We start from the raw sequence: 19,737 nt of genomic DNA on the forward strand, positions 1-19,737 counted from the left end.
GAAGTTGCGTTCCTCCGACGACAAGACGGAAGGATTCCGGGCGTCCCCCGCCCGGGGGCTCGGAAGGTGGGAAGACACGATGCATGAGGGGAGCGCGAAGACATGGTTGCCCTCCAAGGGGGTCGCCCCCCTTTTAAAGGCGACTCTCCCCACTTGCGCCCTCAATGGTTGCGGGTTGAGTCTTCTCCAACACGCTCCAAGATTCTCCCCCCCCCCCACGGCGCGAGGGCTGGGTCCCACACGTCATGCAAGCCGGTCCAGGGGAGAAGAAGCCAAACCGCCACGCGCGCGCGGTGCATGCAACCACCCAGCGGTTACAAGCACTCCTCCACTTTCGCCCAGACCAGCGGGTGAAAGGGCGGACAGCCATGCAGGCGGCATGCAACCGTGCCAAGTGGGCGCGCCCCTTCGACTCCAACGAGCCCAGCATGGAGGTCCAGGCCCACGCGTCATGCAACCGGCGCGCCGGTTGCTACGTGTGAGCAACTGCACTGCCACTCACGCCACTACCGCGCCTCTTCGACTGCGGAGTCAATACCACGACTCGAGGCAACCCTGCAGTGCCAGCCAAGCGTGACGGTCAAAAGCGGTCAAAAATGGGCCGGCAGTGATGGCGGTGACAGGTGGGCAGCAGCAGCGGTCACGTCGTCAGCCGAGCTCACGTCCCATCCAGGGGCAGCGAGGGAGCCCTCTCTCATGGCGTGAAGACGGCGCGCCCGTGATCCGTTCATTGAACGGCTCGCGCACGCGCAACGGCCGCCCCGCGAACCGCTCGCCCCGTCGCATTAACTCCGCGGCAGGACAGGCGGCGTCTCTGGCAGGGGAAGTGAGCGACGCTTCGCCTTCGCCATAATGACAGCGTCAAAAAAGGTACGCCGCGTCATTCGATTTCGTGTCCTTTCCCTTTTCCTCTTTCTCTCTCTTACAACAGGGACCGGGAAAGGGGGATACCCCAAAAAGGACCCTTCTCCGTGAAGGAAACAGGCTCCGAGCCTCCCTACTGATCAGAGGTTCGAAGGCCGGCCCCTTGGAGGGGTTCAACGGCCGCCTCAGATCGATTGGGTTCTGCGCCCACTACTGGTCAGAGGTTCGATGGCCGGCCCCTCGAAGGGTTCAACGACCGCCTCAGGCCACTCGGGCTCCGCGCCCACTACTGATCAGGGGTTCGTAGGCTGGCCCTCGAAGGGTTCACAGTCGCCTCAGACACAGAGCGAGGGATGACCCTGGGTATGTTCGATACATAACCAAGGCTCGGGCTACGCTCCCGAGGTACCCTAGGACATTTCCGAGACCAGCGGGAGCGATCTTGTAACGGAATCCGATCAGAGGGAGGCATCGAGCCCTCGGACCCCGTCAAAGGGGACCGGGTCCGGCAGATCACCCGCAGGTACTTTTGGAGCGCGCCTCCGGGCCTCTAGTCGATCCCTAGCAAATGGGGCACGGGCGTCCGCTCGGATTACCCGCCAGCAGCTCACCGGAAACACCATGTTCGGCGCCCTCCGAGGACAACATGGCGCTTTCCCCCCCTCCTCCTTGCGGAAAGGCGACGCAGGGGCGTATGTAAAAAAGACGAGTCTGTCCTTGACCGTCCTCTCGCCCTGTGCAGAGGCTCGGGGGCTGCTCTCGCGAACCCGACTCCGGCCAAACCGTTGACAGCGTCAACATACTAGCCCGAGAACTTGGGACCCGACCGTGCACTCGGGCTACGGCCAGCTCGCATGAGGGAACAACTAGGCCAGCAGAAGTGTTGCGAAACGCACTAAGACCTCGAAGGAGTAAAACTACTCCTCCGAGGCCTCAGGGGCTACACCCGGCGGGTGCGCTCGCGCGCACCCACCGGAATAGAATGCAACCGAAAAAGGCTGGTCCCCTTGCAAAAAAGTGCGGCAAAAGCCTCCAAGCGAGTATTAGTACTCCCTTGGAGGCTCAGGGGCTACTGTCGGGGACCATAATTAGGGGTACCCTCAAGACCCCTAAATCTCAGCTGGTAACCCCCATCAGCACAAAGCTGCAAAGGCCTGATGGGTGCGATTAAATCAAGGATCGGTCCATTCAAGGGACACGATCGTGCCTCACCCGAGCCTAGCCTCGGGCAAGGGAAGCTGACCCCGGAGAACCTACGTCTCGCCCGAGGACCCCCTCCAGCAACAGACACACTATCGGCTCGCCCGAGGCCCAGTCTTCACCGGGAAGCAACCTTGGCCACATCGCCACACCGACCGACCAAATCGCAGGGGCATTTAATGTAAAGGTGGCCTGACACCATTATCCTGACGCACGCCCTCCAGTCGACAGAGCCGAAGTGACCGCAGTCACTCTGCCGCTCTTCTGACCGGTCTAACAAGAGGACAGCGCCGCCTGCGCCGCTCCGACTGCTGAGCCACCCGACAGAGTGAGGCTGACAGCAGCCAAGGCCGGCCTCGGGCGTCATAGGAAACTCCGCCTTGCCCGACCCCAGGGCTCGGACTCGGGCTCAGCCCCGAAAGACGGCGAACTCCGCTCCGCCCGACCCAGGGCTCGGACTCGGGCTCAGCCCCGGAAGACGGCGAACTCCGCTCCGCCCGACCCAGGGCTCGGACTCGGGCTCAGCCCCGGAAGACGGCGAACTCCGCTCCGCCCGACACAGGGCTCAGACTCGGGCTCAGCCCCGGAAGACGGTGAACTCCGCTCTGCCCGACCCAGGGCTCGGACTCGGGCTCAGCCCCGGAAGACGGCGAACTCCGCTCCGCCCGACCCCAGGGCTCGGACATGGGCTCAGCCCCAGGAGACGACGGACTCCGCTTCGCCCGACCCCAGGGCTCGGACTCAGCCCTGGCCTCAGCCGTCGGTCTCCGCCTCGCCCGACCCAGGGGCTCGAACTCGACCTCGACCTCGGAGGAGCGTCCACATCGCCCAACCTAGGGCGCGGACCGACCACGTCGACAGGAGGCGCCATCATTACCCTACTCGGAGCTAACTTAGGCTACAAGGAACAAGACCGGCGTCCCATCTGGCTCGCTCCGCCAGATAGGCAATGACGGCGCCCCGCACACTCTATGACGACGGCGGCTCTCGGCCCCCTTACGGAAGCAAGAGGACGTCAGCAAGGACTCGACAGCCCTGACAGTTGTCCTTCCGCCAGGCTCCAGCGCTCCTCCGACGGCCACGACACCACACGAACCGGGTGCCAAAACCTCTCCGGCTGCCACAACGGCATGTACTTAAGGCGCTAGCTCTCCTCCGCTAGACACGTAGCACTCTGCTACACCCCCCATTGTATACCTGGATCCTCTCCTTACGCCTATAAAAGGGAGGACCAGGGCCCTCTTACAGAGGGTTGGCCCGCGCGGAGAAGGACGGGACGGCGCTCGCGCAAGACCGCTCGCTCCCACTCCCGCGTGGATGCTTGTATCCCCCTACTGCAAGCGCACCCGACTCAGGCGCGGGGCTAACACGAAGGCTGCGGGATCTGCTCTCTCACGCCTGCCTCCCTCTGGCTGCTTCCTTTCCCCCCTTCGTGTTCCGCCTCGCGTCGACCCATCTGGGCTAGGGCACGCGGCGACAATTCACTCGTCGGTCCAAGGACCCCCCGGGTTTCGAAACACCGACAGAGTCCGAACGAAATTTCAGCAGCATAACCCCGCTGTTCTCCATTTGCATGCCCATAAATGGTGCAATAGAGAACAACAGGGTTATGTCACCGAAATCTCGTTCGGACCCGTCATTGTCATAAATCCATAGCTCTATCATCCACTAACAGGCTGTCCAAAAAAGGGACAATTTCGGACCAATACGAGTCATATGTGTATCATGTGACTCGTGCCTATCCGGAATGGGCGACACATAGGTTTCACAACACTACGACAATTTTGCAAAAATATTACTAACACGCAACAAACAAGAGACTAACATAATTCAATTACATGCACCACCTAGCTTATTAAGTTAATTAACCCTATTAACATAACTTTCTACGGTTTAAAAACAGTTAACTCTTGGAAGTTAGCATATTTAATATAAAAAATATAATATAAACACTCGGAAGTAGTTACCTGAAGCGACGACGGTGACTGGGGGAGCCGGGCCGGGCGAGTAGCGAGCGGGGCGGAACGGCAACGGCTGCCACGCGTGCCGCGGCGGCTGGCAGAGCCGGGCGGGCGAGCAGGAGACGACGGGATGTGGGGCGGCTGAGCAGCCGGCGGGGAGGCGGCCGAGCAGACGGGCACACCGGCGGCCGAGCAGGCAGCGGTGGAGCAGGCTGCGCAGGCGGGCGCGCGGCCGAGCAGGCGGGCGCGCGGGGCGAGCGCAGCAGGCGGCGGTGGAGCGCGGCGGCGCGTTCCGGCGAGCAGGCGGCGGTGGAGCGGCGATGGAGCGCGGATGACGGCGTAGCGGACGCTAGAAAATGGGAGACGGACAGAGACGGGCGCACGTCGTTAGCCTAAAAATGATAACTTTCGAGAGGCCCTGTGCAAAACCATCGGAATTAAGGCCTACCCCGACCGGTCAACGCTTGAATATGTAACTTCCAAGCGGCCCGGGCCAGCCATCGGAAGTTAACTTAACTTCTGAGAGGCCGTCGGAAGTTAACTTAACTTTCGAGAGGCTCTTGGCCGGCCGTCGGAAGTTAACTTAACTCCGAGAGGCACTAGTCGCCTCTCGGAAATTATTAATGTCCTACGGTTTTGAAAAAAAACCGTAGGAAGTTACTAGCCTCTCGGAAGTTGCTTATTTTGGTGTAGTGGTTGTGTGTTGTTTCTCTGTCTTATTTGTTGTTTATACTTGCACTTCAATATTTATATGTGGTTCAAGCTATCTTCGAAGTGCAGGGTATTTTAAGACAGGAACTTCTATTCCGTTGCAACCTATTCAAAGGGTCCTTCATTCCACTGCGATCCAGCCTTCGAGTAGAGTAAGAATTTCCAGTTTTAAAGTGATAATTATTATTCGCCTATTCACCCCCTCTAGGCGACATCCAGATCCTATTCCTGGGCATAGGGAACTTTCAATTGGTATAGGAGCTAGGCCTCTCCAGTGTGGGCTTAGCCGTCCGGAGATGACGATGTCGTCACAAGAGGTAACTCTAGAACTTCTTCTAGGCGATGGTTCTAATTATAAATTTCGGTCTGTCTCTATTTATAATGCTTTCATGCATATTGATCCTGATTTGAGATAGATCTTCAGTAGAAGTATTTTTCCCTCTGATATTAGTAAAAAACCTTCTAATGCTAAACTAAGATGTCTATCTCTCAATCACCATGCTTGCAACATCTTAGTTGACTCTCTTTCTAGAGGTGCTTATTTTGCCATCATGAGTAGTGATAGTGATTTAATTGTTGATGCTCATGATCTATGGACTAGAATTAAAATAAAATATTCTGAGTCCAATTGTACTACTTCTACTCCCTATGTTGCTTGTGGTACTAAACTTTCAAAGGGAGAAGAAAAACGATGGCAACCAAACGATGAATCCACCTCACCGACAGGTTTGTCTTCCACTAGTTATAAATTTCTTATTGCTAACAATGATAGTGGAGACGAAAGCGATGATGAGGAGGAATATGAGGATGATAGCGAGGATGAGTCTTCATCACCACAAGGTACATTTTCCTGTATTGCTTCCACTGATAATGATGAGAGAGAAAATGAGACCGGCGATGTGGAAGAAGAGGAGATTCACCGGTTCTACACCCATCTCAACAAAGAAGACAAAGTGCTCTTGGTTAAGCTGTTGAGGAGGAACAAGGAACAAGGCGAGACGCTTCTCAGGCTAGAGGAGACTCTCATCAAAACCAACGACAGCCTAGAGAAGATGACCAAAGAACATGAGGAGCTAAAGTGCTCTTATGATAATTTGGTCCAACGGTATGAATCTGTTTTATTTGAGCAAAGAAATAATCATGATGTATTATCTGATGTTGCTCAACTTAAAACTGAGAATTTTATGCTTAAGAGTCAAGTAGAAATGATAAATTTAGAAAAAATTGCTTTTAAGTGAAAAATATGATATGTTATCTTATTCTCATAATGAATTAGTTGATGACCATATCATGCTTGGTGTTGCTCATGAGGTTGTACTTGCGAACTTAAATTCATGTGAACCTCATTCTTGCACACGTGCGCATTTAGATAATATATCACCTTGTGCTAACCCCTGTTGCTCAAAAGAAAGCCAATTTTTGAATGAGCATCAAGCTGCAGGATCAAAAGAAAAGTTGTTCATCAATAAATAAAGGAACAAGAAAGCAAAACAACTAAGGAGAAGACGCATTGCTCAACCTCCTCAAGATATCCACGGACGCATGGTGAAGAAGCTTGAGACGGGAGAAACCGCAGCAAGTGTTAAACTCCATAAGAAGGATGTTCCCAAAGCAATAAATGAAGAGATCAACATGAACAAGGAAAAAGGTAAAAATTCAATTAGTCATGTTGTTTGCACTGATCATCTCTCTATGTCATCCAAGAGCAAAAAGGGAAGAGGAAAAAGGAGGTGCTTCAAGTGCAAGGAATTAGGTCACTTCATTGCGTCTTGTCCACACAAAGACAAGGATGAAGGAATGAGGAGATGTTTTGGATGCAACGATAAGGACCCTATGATCACTTCATGTCTGCTCATGAAGAATCAAAGACGTGCACCCTCCAAGATGACCCTCACTAAGAAAAAAGACAAACAACAAGTGTCATGTCAGGTTGAGCGACGCTTCTGCTACATGTGTGGTGAGCATGGTCATCTACCTAAGGTATGTAAGAAGGGTAAGGTTCCTAAGCAAGTAAATTTATCTCAATCTTATTCACTTAGGAGACCCAAATCATATACTTGTGCTGGATCAGTAATGAGATCACCTAGAACTAGCACAACTGCTATTTGGGTACCAAAGGCTCTTTTAGATGAACGTTATGGACCCATCCCAAGATGGGTACCAAACTTTGCCAACTAGACCATGCAGGTGCCTCGAGATGGACTGGAGATCTTGGGAGAGCTTAAGATGGTTAATTCAAACTCTATGCTTAAGCTGTCAATTTTATTGTCTATTTATTGACCCAAGGTTGAATTATTGTGCAATATTAATCTCATGTTCATATCGAGTTAAATAAGTTGTGAGGTCCTTAATCATTATTGGTGAATCAATCAAAGGACTTTGATGAGAATCTGCAACTCGCTTTCCAAAGGACGGTACCCGTGTATCTTAAGTGCATTATTTCCAATCAGTATTGCTCTTAAGTTGGATTGTTGTGCTATACCTACCCTTGGAGTAGTTATGCTTTTTGAGATTGCTTGTGTTGAATATCTTTCAATTAATGATTCGTGACTTCCATGATCATAATCATGCTTGCTCAATCATGACTGTGTGCTTTATAGGTTATATCTCTTGAGTCATTCAATGGGTAGCTTTTCATTTGATATATTTACCATGATTAACTCTCTTGGTGTATGTGGCTAAACCTGTATCTTTTTGTAAATCATGTTGTGTGGTTTTTAATGATTATGTATTAACATATGTGCAAGCATGATAGTTTTGTTTAGTCCATTTCACATGATTACTTTGTCTTGGTACTATGTGTATACCAAAACAAGAAATCCATGTTGTGTCTCTAATGCACCCTCTCGAGCTATGAGGTGCATGAGCATAAGGAGCCCTCAATTAGTGACAACTTGTGCTCTCACTCCACACTACCTAAAAAGAATGAATCTCATGGCATTCAGGTAAAAGGCAAAGGTATGAAGGATGAAACTATGCAATTTCATTGAATATCTTGAAGTTCCGTTGATTGTGATCATAGCTATGTTCTTGCCTTTCAATTGGTAGTATCTTGGCTTAGGTGCTTTATGCTTTAAAATGTTGTTTCCTTTGGTGTACCTAAGAAAATACTTCTTAATCATGGTGTGCTTAGACATTGTGCTTTATATGCATGATCTTGTCGTTTTTCAATTGGTATATGTGTTGCAATGATCATCATGTGTGAAGTGTGCCTACATTGCTTTTAAAATGTTATATATCTTGAGGCATGCATTGTTTTCACTAGTCATAAGTTGTATTATGTCATCTATTCAATTGGTATCTTTTTGTGATGCAATTGATATATTATGCCTAGACCAAGGTATGTTGTGACCCCCTCTAGTTCTGAGGACACTAGAATGTGCAAGGTGCGAGTCATTCAAATACTTGATGCACAACTTTAGGGGGAGCAAACGTAACTTGTGTCTTTTGAGACTAACTATTTCTTGAGTGATCCTATATAGTCTCAAGGTGGAAAAGGGAAGATGAGCAAGAAATGGAGTAATCAGGACTTGGGTACCTCCACAAGTCGAGTAATTGGTATCTAAAGTTGTGAGTAATTGCATATTTAAAGATTGCTCGTGCTCTATAATAGTTGGTGATACTAGATGCTTATCTTTCAATATCATGGAGCTATGACAGTGATGATCTTTCAATTAGTAGCCTTGGTAGTGTGCTTCAATTGGTATCTCTTGGTAATCACTAGAATAGAAGCTTCATCTTGTGCCACAATACTATAACTTGTTCTAAGTTTGGTGTCTTAGCAACAAGAAAAGGTCAGGATAAAGGATCAGGCACAAGTGTGAAGGAGCTCCCTAGAGATAAAACTTTCAAGATGGAAATCTTAAATTGATGGCAAAAGGAACTCCACCTACTTAGATGGAAAATACACCATAACATGGTAAAGGTACAACGGGAGGTATTGACCTTTTGCGTATTTGTATCTTAATTTTCCTCCAATGCTTGTGTTGCATATGTTTAATGTGTAAGGGGGAGTAATGTTAGTGTGTTGCATTTTACCTGCTTAATACCCTGTTGTCCCTTGACATCATCCTATGTTCTTACTTGAATATGGTTTTGGTGTTTGATGTCAAAGGGGGAGAATTTGTGCATTAAAGCTTACCTCGACCTGAGAGGAAAGCTTATCTTAAGTGTGAAGAGGGTGAAGATTAATTTAGGGTGAAGATTAATTTTTTGTGTGCTAAAGGACCCAAAGGGGTTTCCTTGAGTTCCTTTGATCTTAAGGAAGAATGTGTTAGTTTTGTTGATAATACTTATCATATGCTTATTGTTGTATTATATGGTGATAATGCATAATTAGTGCTTCCGTTGATATGAATCAATTGGTATCTATTGTGTTTGTCCTGTAATAGATATTCATATGGTTCTGGTGCTTTAAATTGGTATCTTAATGGTGAATAGTGGTAGGTTGATATTCCTATGGTATATCCATTTAATTGGTGTTTAACTCTTATTATGTGCATTTGTGTGTTATATGCATCACAGTTTAATTCTTGACACAATGCATCCCACGGGTGCTAAGGTGTAGTAATGCTTCGAATTAGCCTAAGTATGTGCAATTTGGCATATAAGGCCGAAGTTAAGATTTTAATGTAAGCACATATTTAGGGGGAGCATTCTATAAACTTAGAATTCAAAATTTGTGCTTTAAATCTTATTCTTGTGTAAGCTTTAATTGTGTTGCCATCAATCACCAAAAAGGGAGAGATTGAAAGCTCTCTTGTGGGTTTTGGTGTTTGGATGACAACCCAATTAAAGGACTAGCAAGTGTGCTAAGTGTTGAACAGGTGCTTAATGCAAAGCTGGCAGGGTTCAACACAAGTGAACAAGTGTGATGGTCCAAAGACTGATTTATCTATAGATAATGAACACTGCTTAAGTGAGACTCGGTGTGCATAACTCAGAGACAACCGATCAAGCCAAGGATGGAGGCAAGAAGAGCTTCGAGGTACCGAGTGCACGGGAGAAGGTCAAGGAGACCAGGAACCTAAAGCCAGGGGTGAAGAAGAAGACTTGCAAAGTCAAGGTTGATCGAGTTAAGAGTTATGGTGCATCAAGGATCACTACAGAAGGACATGACTTACAACCAATGAGGTAACATCTACAGTTATGTGGTGTAAGTCATAAGGCTCAAGATCAAGCTCGAGAAATGAACAAGGGAGTTGGAGCTCAGATATGTTAATCTAGATCAAGTCAAGTTGACTTAATGGTTTAGAGTCCAACATCGACCTCAAACATGCCAAATTGGGTAAAATGATGAAAAAGATTAAGTATGTAAGGTTTGAGTGTTCAACCATGTTGCATACACCTCTTACTACAAATTTAGTGCTTTGGTTTGCTCTCTAACTCTTTCTGTAGAGAAAGTACCATTCTGAGCTCTATTGGAGGAGAAACAGAAAAGCTAGGAGAAGAATAAGAAAGATGTAAGTTTCTAGGACTAAATCAATTGGATTATACTCTAAATGTGTTTGTTTAAGTCTCAGGAAAATCCTCCCAAAAGTTGAAGTCAAACGGAGAAAGAACGGAGGAAAAATCACTTAGTGTGCTGTTGGCTGGTGCACAGGACAGTGAATAGTAGCTGTCCGGTGCACAGGACAGTGAATAGTAACTCTGTCCGGTGCACGGGATAGTAAATAGTAACCTATCCGGTGCACATGACAGTGAATAGTAGTTGTGTCCGGTGCACAAGCTAGTGAATAGTGACATATCCGGTGCACAAGACAGTGAATAGTGACCTATCCGGTGCACAGGACAGTGAATAGTAACATGTTCGGTGCACCAACGGCTAGCTGTTCTAGAGAAGGAAACTGTCAATCAGATCCGTTATTGTTTACTGTCCGGTGCGCCACCGGACAGTCCGGTGCACCCGCAACCAGGGAAGGCTGGGAGCTTCCAAATGAAGCTCCAACGGCTCCTAGGCCCTTTGGGGCTATAAAAGGGACCCCTAGGCGCCTCAAACATGTACAAAAGTGCAGCCAACTAGTCCATACATCATTTGGATCAATTCTTTCTCTCCCTCTCTTGTGTATCTCTCTAGTTTGTGTAGAGGCGAAGTTATAAGCCTTTAGAGAGAGGGGAAGTGCTGCTGAGAGCTAGAGCAATATCTTGAGCGCATTGTTACTCTGCCGGAGTGCTGTCGAGAAGATTGTAAGCAGCCACGACATCGTTGTAACTTATATCAATATAGTGGAAGGCTCTATCTGTCGCACTGACAGATCTGAGAAAACAGAGGAAGGAGTTGAAATAGACTCCAAGCCAAGGTGTGGCTAACTCCAACGAGGACTAGACAATCATTTCAGGCTTGGCCGAACCTCGGGATAAATCCCTGTGTCTGTGTGCTCTGCTCTGTACTGTGTGTTGTTTCTCTGTCTTATTTGTTGTTTATACTTGCACTTCAATATTTATATGTGGTTCAAGCTGTCTTCGAAGTGCAGGATATTTTAAGACAGGAACTTATATTCCGCTGCAACCTATTCAAAGGTCATTCATTCCACTGCGATCCAGCCTTCGAGTAGAGTAAGAATTTCCAGTTTTAAAGTAATAATTATTATTCGCCTATTCACCCCCCTCTAGGCGACATCCAGATCCTATTCCCGAGCATAGGGAACTTTCACATACTCGTTATTGTGTCAACCACTACGGCATGAGCAACCCCCTTGTCAGGGGGCTCAGGTATGTGACCGAGCCCTCAGCCCTGGCCTCAGCTCTCAACAGGAATCAAGCGGGCACAAGTCAATATCAAGTACAAGACCATGCTTCGGGCCATACCATCTACAGGGGCACGGTTACGCCTCCTCACCATACGCGGCCAACTCCGGTACTCCTGGTAGTCCTCCTTGAGGCTATAAATAGGGCAGCCTACGGCTTCAGGGAGGCAGGCGATCACTTCACTGTTTCCTCCTCCACCATGATATCGGCACTTGCCTCAATCAACCCTAGGGACTTGGGATCCTTCCCTCTCCCGCTCAGCTTGTATTCCCTACTACAAGCACTTAGGTGCAAGTAATATAAGTCTCATCCCCCTCTGCTAGAACTAGGGCCTTCTCTTACCCGAACCAAGATAAAGACTTGTGTCATCTTGCATCACCCATCTGGGTTAGGGACACACAACATTATTTCACTGGTTGGTTAGATCCTCGGGGTCCAAACAATGACAATATTTTACATCAATGACAAAGGACATGCATCCTAATTATAATTTAAGCGTGGACAGGTTTGTAGGAAACGGGTGACACCTAAGAGGGGGGGTGAATTAGGACTTCTAAAACTTTTAGTAAACTAGGCCACAATTAAATCCCTAGAGCAAAACCTATGCAAATAATCAAACTAGAAAGCGCAATCTAGGTTTTGTCTAAGTGTTGCTATCTGTACCGCAATGGCTAAGTTTCAATCTACACTAAATAAGTATGTATACAAGATTAAAACTTAAATGCTTAATATAAATGCGGAAACTTAAAGAGCAAAGTAGAGAAGCAAACTCTCATGGATGACGCCGGTATTTTTACTGAGGTATCCGGAACCACGCAAGGTCCCGACTAATCCTCGTTGGTGCCCCTACGCAAAGGGAAGCCCACGCGAGGGCCAAGCACCATGGTCGAGTAACTCTGTAGAGAGCCGCGAGCCTTCTCCATGCGCAAGTGGTGCTCTGCTTCCGGCTCCTCTCGGACGCTCCCCGTCGTCTCCACTATCGAGTTTCCGGCCGAAACGCCGTGGGCCTCGTTCCCTCCGGTACACGGTGGCGGCCGTGACACAAACGCGGTTGTCACGGTCTCGTAAGACTCTCGCCCCACTCGGTACAATTACAACGGCCCGCGCAAGAGCCGAGGGGTTGTGTGGTTTGTCTAAACTCACTCAACTAACTAGGATTCACCTAGAGCAAACGCTAATGCGGTCTAACTAACCTAAGCACTTCGCAAAGCACCTACGCTAATCACCGAGTGATTCTATTAAGCACTTGGGTGTTTGAGCACTTGGAAATGTCTACAATATGCCTTGGTATGTTGCTTGGGCTCCCACACTTGAGAATGGCCGGTTGGGGTGGTATTTATAGCCTCCAATCCCCAAACTAGCCGTTGGACAGAAAGCAACAGCTTTCTGTCGTCGGGTGCACCGGACAGTCCGGTGCACCACCGGACAGCCACTATGCAGTGTCCGGTGCACGCCACGTCAGCCGACCGTTGGCGCCTGTAGCAGTCGACCGTTGGATCCGACCGTTGCCGTCTGTCCGGTGCACACCGGACAGTCCAGTGCTACAGCCCGAGAGCGCCTGTCTATGGCCTCTCTGCGCAGACTGTCCGGTTGTCCCACCAGGCGCTGGCTGACAGCCCTCTTCAAGGTTTCTTCGTTGATTTCTTCGGGCTTTTTTTGTTCTTGAGTCTTGGACTTCTGTGCATCATTTTATGTCTTCTTTTGAGGTGTTGCTTTCCTTAATCCCTTAGTCCAAGTAAATATTGCATCCTGTGAACTACAAACACAAACACTAGAAAACTAATTAGTTCACGGATTGTGTTGTTCATCAAACACCAAAACTCAATTAGCCAAATGGCCCGGGATCCATTTTCCTTACAATCTCCCCCTTTTTGGTGATTGATGACAACACAACCAAAGCAAGCAAATAATACAAGTATTTGAATGAAAATATGCAATCTACTTGCTAGGATGCATGTTTGTCCCCACAATGTGATATTATGGACTTAAGCCTCCCCCTAACTCCATAATTCACTTACTTCCTATTTTAGGACCAAATAACCAAAACCACTTGAAAAACCATTTGTAGATATAAAATTTTAAATTGGTGGTGTTTGTTTTTTGATATAGATTTCATTGCTTTGGTCCCTAAACTTCTCCCTCTTTGGCATCAACCACCGAAAAGGAAGACATTAAAAGCATGTAGGAAGTAAATAAAGGCTTGCCCTCATCAAGAATTTTATCAGATGATACCACATGAAGGATACTAAATTAAACCACATGAATGGCACCAGTTTAAAGGGTTACTCCCCCTAAACGAGTGTTCTCTTTAGAAAGAATTTTCTCCCCCTTTTTTAGAGATGAAGAAATACTCCCCCTAATAGAGATCCTCTACTTAGGAAAAAGCATATGAAAATTAGAGGTGCAAGACATGATTTGAAAAGACTGACTTTCCTTATGCATAGGTAACAGAATATGAGTTAACTACTTATGCATTTTTAGCAACATGGAAGTATATGATATGAAATACAGTCTAATCAAATATTGGAGAAGACATGTAAATGATACTAGATGTAGTCTCAAAAGATACCAATTGAAGGTTAATGGCGAGCTTGAGAGACATGAGAGTTCTTGGAGATTTTGCAGTGGAAGATTGTTGTCTTTCTCCGGGGACCTTATTTTCCTTACAATAAGACTATCACATGAAATAGACTTGAAAAGGTGTTAGTCTCAAAGTATTATGTTATAGAGTAACCTCCTCCTAAAGGTGTGCATACAAGTTTTGAATACTTGTAGAAGACATGCACTTTGATTTGATATCAAGAGGGGCAAATTATCTATAATCCGAACTTTGGCACATATAAGTTAAATGATACAACTTATAGAAATCAAAATTTTCAATTGATGCATCATTTACTATGGAGTGATATAGAAGCTATGTGTCGTACTTAACTAAACATTTTAAACCATGTAGGTTTGCTTAAGTATATGAATTGAAAGCAAGCAATCCTACCATGTGATTTACCTAGTATGCATAATTTTAAATAAAAGTAAATAATAAATGTAATACTAGGCAAGAAAAGGTAAACTAGATACAAGGTAAATAGATACGCATATCTAAGAACAAGAGATACAATGAATTTAGTTACCTTAGTCATGGGTAGGAAATTTGGGTCCAAAATTTTCACTAACCCACTTGGCAATAAACTTGATCCAATATGATGTATCCCATGATATACATCTCAATTTTGACAAGTCTCCAAATTTCCCGAAGACCTTCGGTCCACTCACTTCCCTTTCGGGATCCAAACCTTCTTGGTGCTTTTCATGGTTGAAATTATTTCCTTTGGCACCCAGATGCGTTTGGCCCCCTTTCCTTTGTTGACTTGCTTGTTTGCCTTGATTGCTATCACCTTTCCATTCTTTTTCTTCTTGATCAAATATGGTGTAGCATCCTTTTTGTTCACCTTTTTGATGTAGGTGTTGGAGATTTTGTTTGTTGGCTTTTGCTTGAGCTTTTGCCTTTGTTTATCCCCGGTCATCGCCTTGCATTGGAAAGACTTGTGGCCTTCCATGTGGCATAGCCTACAAATCACAGTTTCTCCCTCTACAGGCTTGTTCACTCCCGCAGTGGTGTTATCCTGTGGAGGTCGGATTTGTTTGGCTTTGCCTTTCTTGTCATACAAAGCCTTGCCAAGGCGAGCCACTTCTTGCTTTAATTGTTCATTTTCCTTTGCAACCTCATCCGAACATGTCTCTACAACAATATTCTTAACAACGACTTGGTTGCAGGGGTTAGAATCATTAATTAAATCAAAGCAGGAAGTAGAAGCATCTTTCTTAATAATTTCAGGTATTTCAACTAAAGATGTTGCTGGGGTGCTACCAATGTTTTCTAGCTTAGTAGTTAGCTCATTATTGTGTATGCTAAGAATTTCCATTTTCTCTAGCAAATTTTCAATAGCTTCTTGGGAGCTAGCTAACTTAGCCTTAAGTTTTTCATTCTTTTTAATGAGACCATCATCGGTAGCAGTGGATGGAGCACTAGATTCTAATAGCTCAATTTTAGTTGATAGCTCACTATTTAAGTTTGCAAAAGTTTCAAATTTTTCTAGCAAACCTTTATAATCATTTTGGGAGCTAATCAACTTATTTTTCAAGTTTTAAGTTGAGCTTTTTGCTTAGTGCAAACATCCTGGAAAAATTCTACGGCTTCCGCAAGCTCATCTACAGAGGGCTTTCCCTCACCTTCATCATCACTACTACTTTAATCACTAGAGGATGGAATGCTTTTGTTACCTCTTGCCATAAGGCATTTGTGTGATGAGCGTGATGAGGATCGGTGGCTGCGCGTCCTTGGAGGTTCATCTTCGCTTGAAGAATCGTCCCAAGTTTTGACACTTGTTAGCGCCTTGCCTTTGCTCCTCCCCTTTTTAGGTTCGGTCATAGTTGGACAGCTGTCCCTGAAGTGGCCCTTCTCCCTGCATGCAAAGCATCCTCTCTTTCTTTGCTTTTTCCTGTCAATGTTAAAGAGAAGATCCTCTACTTGCAGGGGCACACCCATTAGATGAATCTTGTGGATCGTCCCCATTACCTTTCCGACGTGTCGGATTGTTTCTTCGTCCTCGGAGGATGATGTGCATGGTTGATTATCTTCATCATCATCACTTTCTTCTTCTTCCTCTTCTTCACTTGAGGAACTTGGAGTGGGAGCCTTCTTTTTGCCCTTCCTTTCATCACATGCAAAAGCATATGGTCTTGAGGAAGTTGGCTCCTCTCCCCGACACATTTTCCGCGACATCTCAAAAGCCGCGATTTTCCCAATCACAATGGCCGGGGTCATGTTGCTCAAGTCCTCCATGTTATGAAGGATGGTGATGATGCTCCCATATCTTTGTTGTGGTAGCAGGGAGATAATCTTTCTCACAATATCCGCATCACCTAGCTTATTAATGCCAATAGAATTGAGGTCATTGATAATTACATTCAAACGAGAATACATGTCTCTAACAAGCTCATCATCTTTCATAGCAAAAGAATTATACTCATTTAAGACTAGGCAATGTTTTTGCTCACGCACATTGGATGTGCCGTCATGGAGCTCATGCAATTTTAGCCAAATCTCATTAGCAGTTTTCAAGGTAAATACTTGATTAAAAATATCCATGCTAAGAGATTCATATAAGCAATTTTTGGCTATAGCAATTAAATGAATTTCTTTTTCCTCACTTGTGGTGGGTTTCTCGGGATTCTTGAGGGGTTTCATCCTGTCACGAGTGACTCTCCAAACACCTAGATCAACAACCTCTAGGTAACAAGCCATTCTAGCACTATAATATGGGAAGTTAGTGCCGTCGAAGTGTGGTGGCCTATGGGTATCCATCCCTTCCTCTAAAAAGCGTAGGCTCTTTTAGCGGTGAAGCTAAAGCGTTTCAAATGAGCCAAACCAGGCTCTGATACCACTTGTAGGAAATGGGTGACGCCTAAGAGGGGGGGTGCATTAGGACTTCTAAAACTTTTACTAAACTAGGCCACAATTAAATCCCTAGAGCAAAACCTATGCAAATAATCAAACTAGAAAGCGCAATCTAGGTTTTGTCTAAGTGTTGCTATCTCTACCGCAATGGCTAAGTTTCAATCTACACTAAATAAGTATGTATACAAGATTGAAACTTAAATGCTTAATATAAATGCGGAAACTTAAAGAGCAAAGTAGAGAAGCAAACTCTCATGGATGACGCCGGTATTTTTACCGAGGTATCCGGAACCACGCAAGGTCCCGACTAATCCTCGTTGGTGCCCCTACGCAAAGGGAAGCCCACGCGAGGGCCAAGCACCATGGTCGAGTAACTCTGTAGAGAGCCGCGGGCCTTCTCCACGCGCAAGTGGTGCACTGCTTTCAGCTCCTCTAGGACGCTCCCCGCCGTCTCCACTATCGAGTTTCCGGCCGAAACGCCGTGGGCCTCGTTCCCTCCGGTACACGGTGGCGACCGTGACACAAACGCGGTTGTCACGGTCTCGCAAGACTCTCGCCCCACTCAGTACAATTACAACGGCCCACACAAGAGTCGAGGGGTTGTGTGGTTTGTCTAAACTCACTCAACTAACTAGGATTCACCTAGAGCAAGCTAATGCGGTCTAACTAACCTAAGCACTTCGCAAAGCACCTACGTTAATCACCGAGTGATTCTATTAAGCACTTGGGTGTTTGAGCACTTGGAAATGTCTACAATATGCCTTGGTATGTTGCTTGGGCTCCCACACTTGAGAATGACCGATTGGGGTGGTATTTATAGCCTCCAATCCCCAAACTAGCCGTTGGACAGAAAGCAGCAGCTTTCTGTCGTCGGGTGCACCGGACAGTCCGGTGCACCACCGGACAGCCACTGTGCAGTGTCCGGTGCACGCCACGCCAGCCGACCGTTGGCGCCTGTAGCAGTCGACCGTTGGATCCGACCGTTGCCGTCTGTCCGGTGCACACCGGACAGTCCGGTGCTACAACCCAAGAGCGCCTGTCTGTGGCCTCTCTGCGCAGACTGTTCGGTTGTCCCACCAGGCGCTGGCTAACAGCCCTCTTCAAGGTTTCTTCATTGATTTCTTCGGGCTTTTTTTTTGTTCTTGAGTCTTGGACTTCTGTGCATCATTTTATGTCTTCTTTTGAGGTGTTGCTTTCCTCAATCCCTTAGTCCAAGTAAATATTGCATCCTATGAACTACAAACACAAACACTAGAAAACTTATTAGTTCACGGATTGTGTTGTTCATCAAACACCAAAACTCAATTAGCCAAATGGCCCGGGGTCCATTTTCCTTACAAGGTTCTTCATCAGGGATTTATCCCCGTGGGCAACGGTGATAGGGAAGAAACTTCCACCGCGAGCGTTTGTGGGGCCCCGTGGGGGACCTTTTTTTTGTTGCGGGGACAGGGAGCTATTCCTCGATGGGGGATTCCCCATTGCCATCCCTACTTGCACGACAGTCTATATTGACGACATCTGTCTAAAATGCATCACTCATATTATACTCACTAGGCATAGATCTTGCCATATCAACGGGTGTTCTATTCTTTCTTTTAGTAAGTCTAACAGATGGAGGAGTGTTCTTGTCTGAAAGCTCATGCTTAATTCCCATATCATCACATAGCTCATCCATTGTTGAGATTATAAAATCAGCTCCATTATCACTTCTTACTTTCTTGTTCTTGTTCAAACCCATCTTCTTTTAGTAAGTCTGACAGATGGAGAAGTCATTTGTAATAACGAAACCATATTTGCTACCACTAGTGTTGTAAATGAGGTTGGTCCAAAAAATCCATATACAACAACTCTAATGGTCTACTAGTACCACCATGATTCCTTCGGCGGCTCAAGGGCTAGACTCACCAAGTCCGCCCGCGCGTCCTCGGTGAAACAATCTATTTACATATTCGAAACAAGAAGGCCCTATGAACGGATCAATAAATTCTTTCAAAGGCCTGGGGGTTAGACTCAAAGAGTCCTCTCCCATGTCCTCGGTGAAAACAAACGCGTCGTTAATGGCATCAACCCTAAACAATCCTCTAAAGGAGCGCCAAGCTCCTCTAGAGCCTCAGACTATTGTCGGGGGCAAATATTATGAACATGTTGTGGTGCAGGTTTAGCGAGGAGTAGTGAATCTCCAAGTCTCCAACCACCTGAGCTCGCCTGACCAATGGTACTGCATCGCCTGACCTCTAAGCATCGAGGGGTTAGGGACACAAGCAACTTCGCCTTGCTCAACACCGACCCATGACAATAAAGGGGCCAAGTTTGGGAATCTCTATTTTGAAGCTCCACCTTGCCTGATCCCTAGGGCCGAGGCCCAGACATCTTTGCTTAGAAGTTCCACCTCGCCCAACCCTCGAGGGTAAGGGGTCAGAGATTTCGCCCGATCACCCAGACATAGGATTCCAGAGCTCATATTGCTTCAACCACTATGAACGTGGGACATGGGAGCCATACTCTAACATGGCATATAACTCGAATGACCATACAAGAGCAGGTACGAGAGAGCATGAATGCCATACGTCACAATGTGTGCTAACACTGGCTTAAGCTCTCCTACACTAGGAAGTCAAATGTGAACACCGACCAACCCGATGTGGGACGTGATGGAACATAATGACAGGATTTGGGATGGCTCGAGCATGGCTACAATACCCGAACGAAAGAGGTAGATGTCATCCACGACGTTGCTTGACTAACAGGTAACCTGATGGACCACAGATTACACGACATCACCCTACCCTCATTTGCTCT

Source organism: Zea mays, chromosome 9 (genome assembly GCF_902167145.1).
Source record: "Zea mays cultivar B73 chromosome 9, Zm-B73-REFERENCE-NAM-5.0, whole genome shotgun sequence".
Lineage (NCBI taxonomy): Eukaryota > Viridiplantae > Streptophyta > Magnoliopsida > Poales > Poaceae > Zea > Zea mays.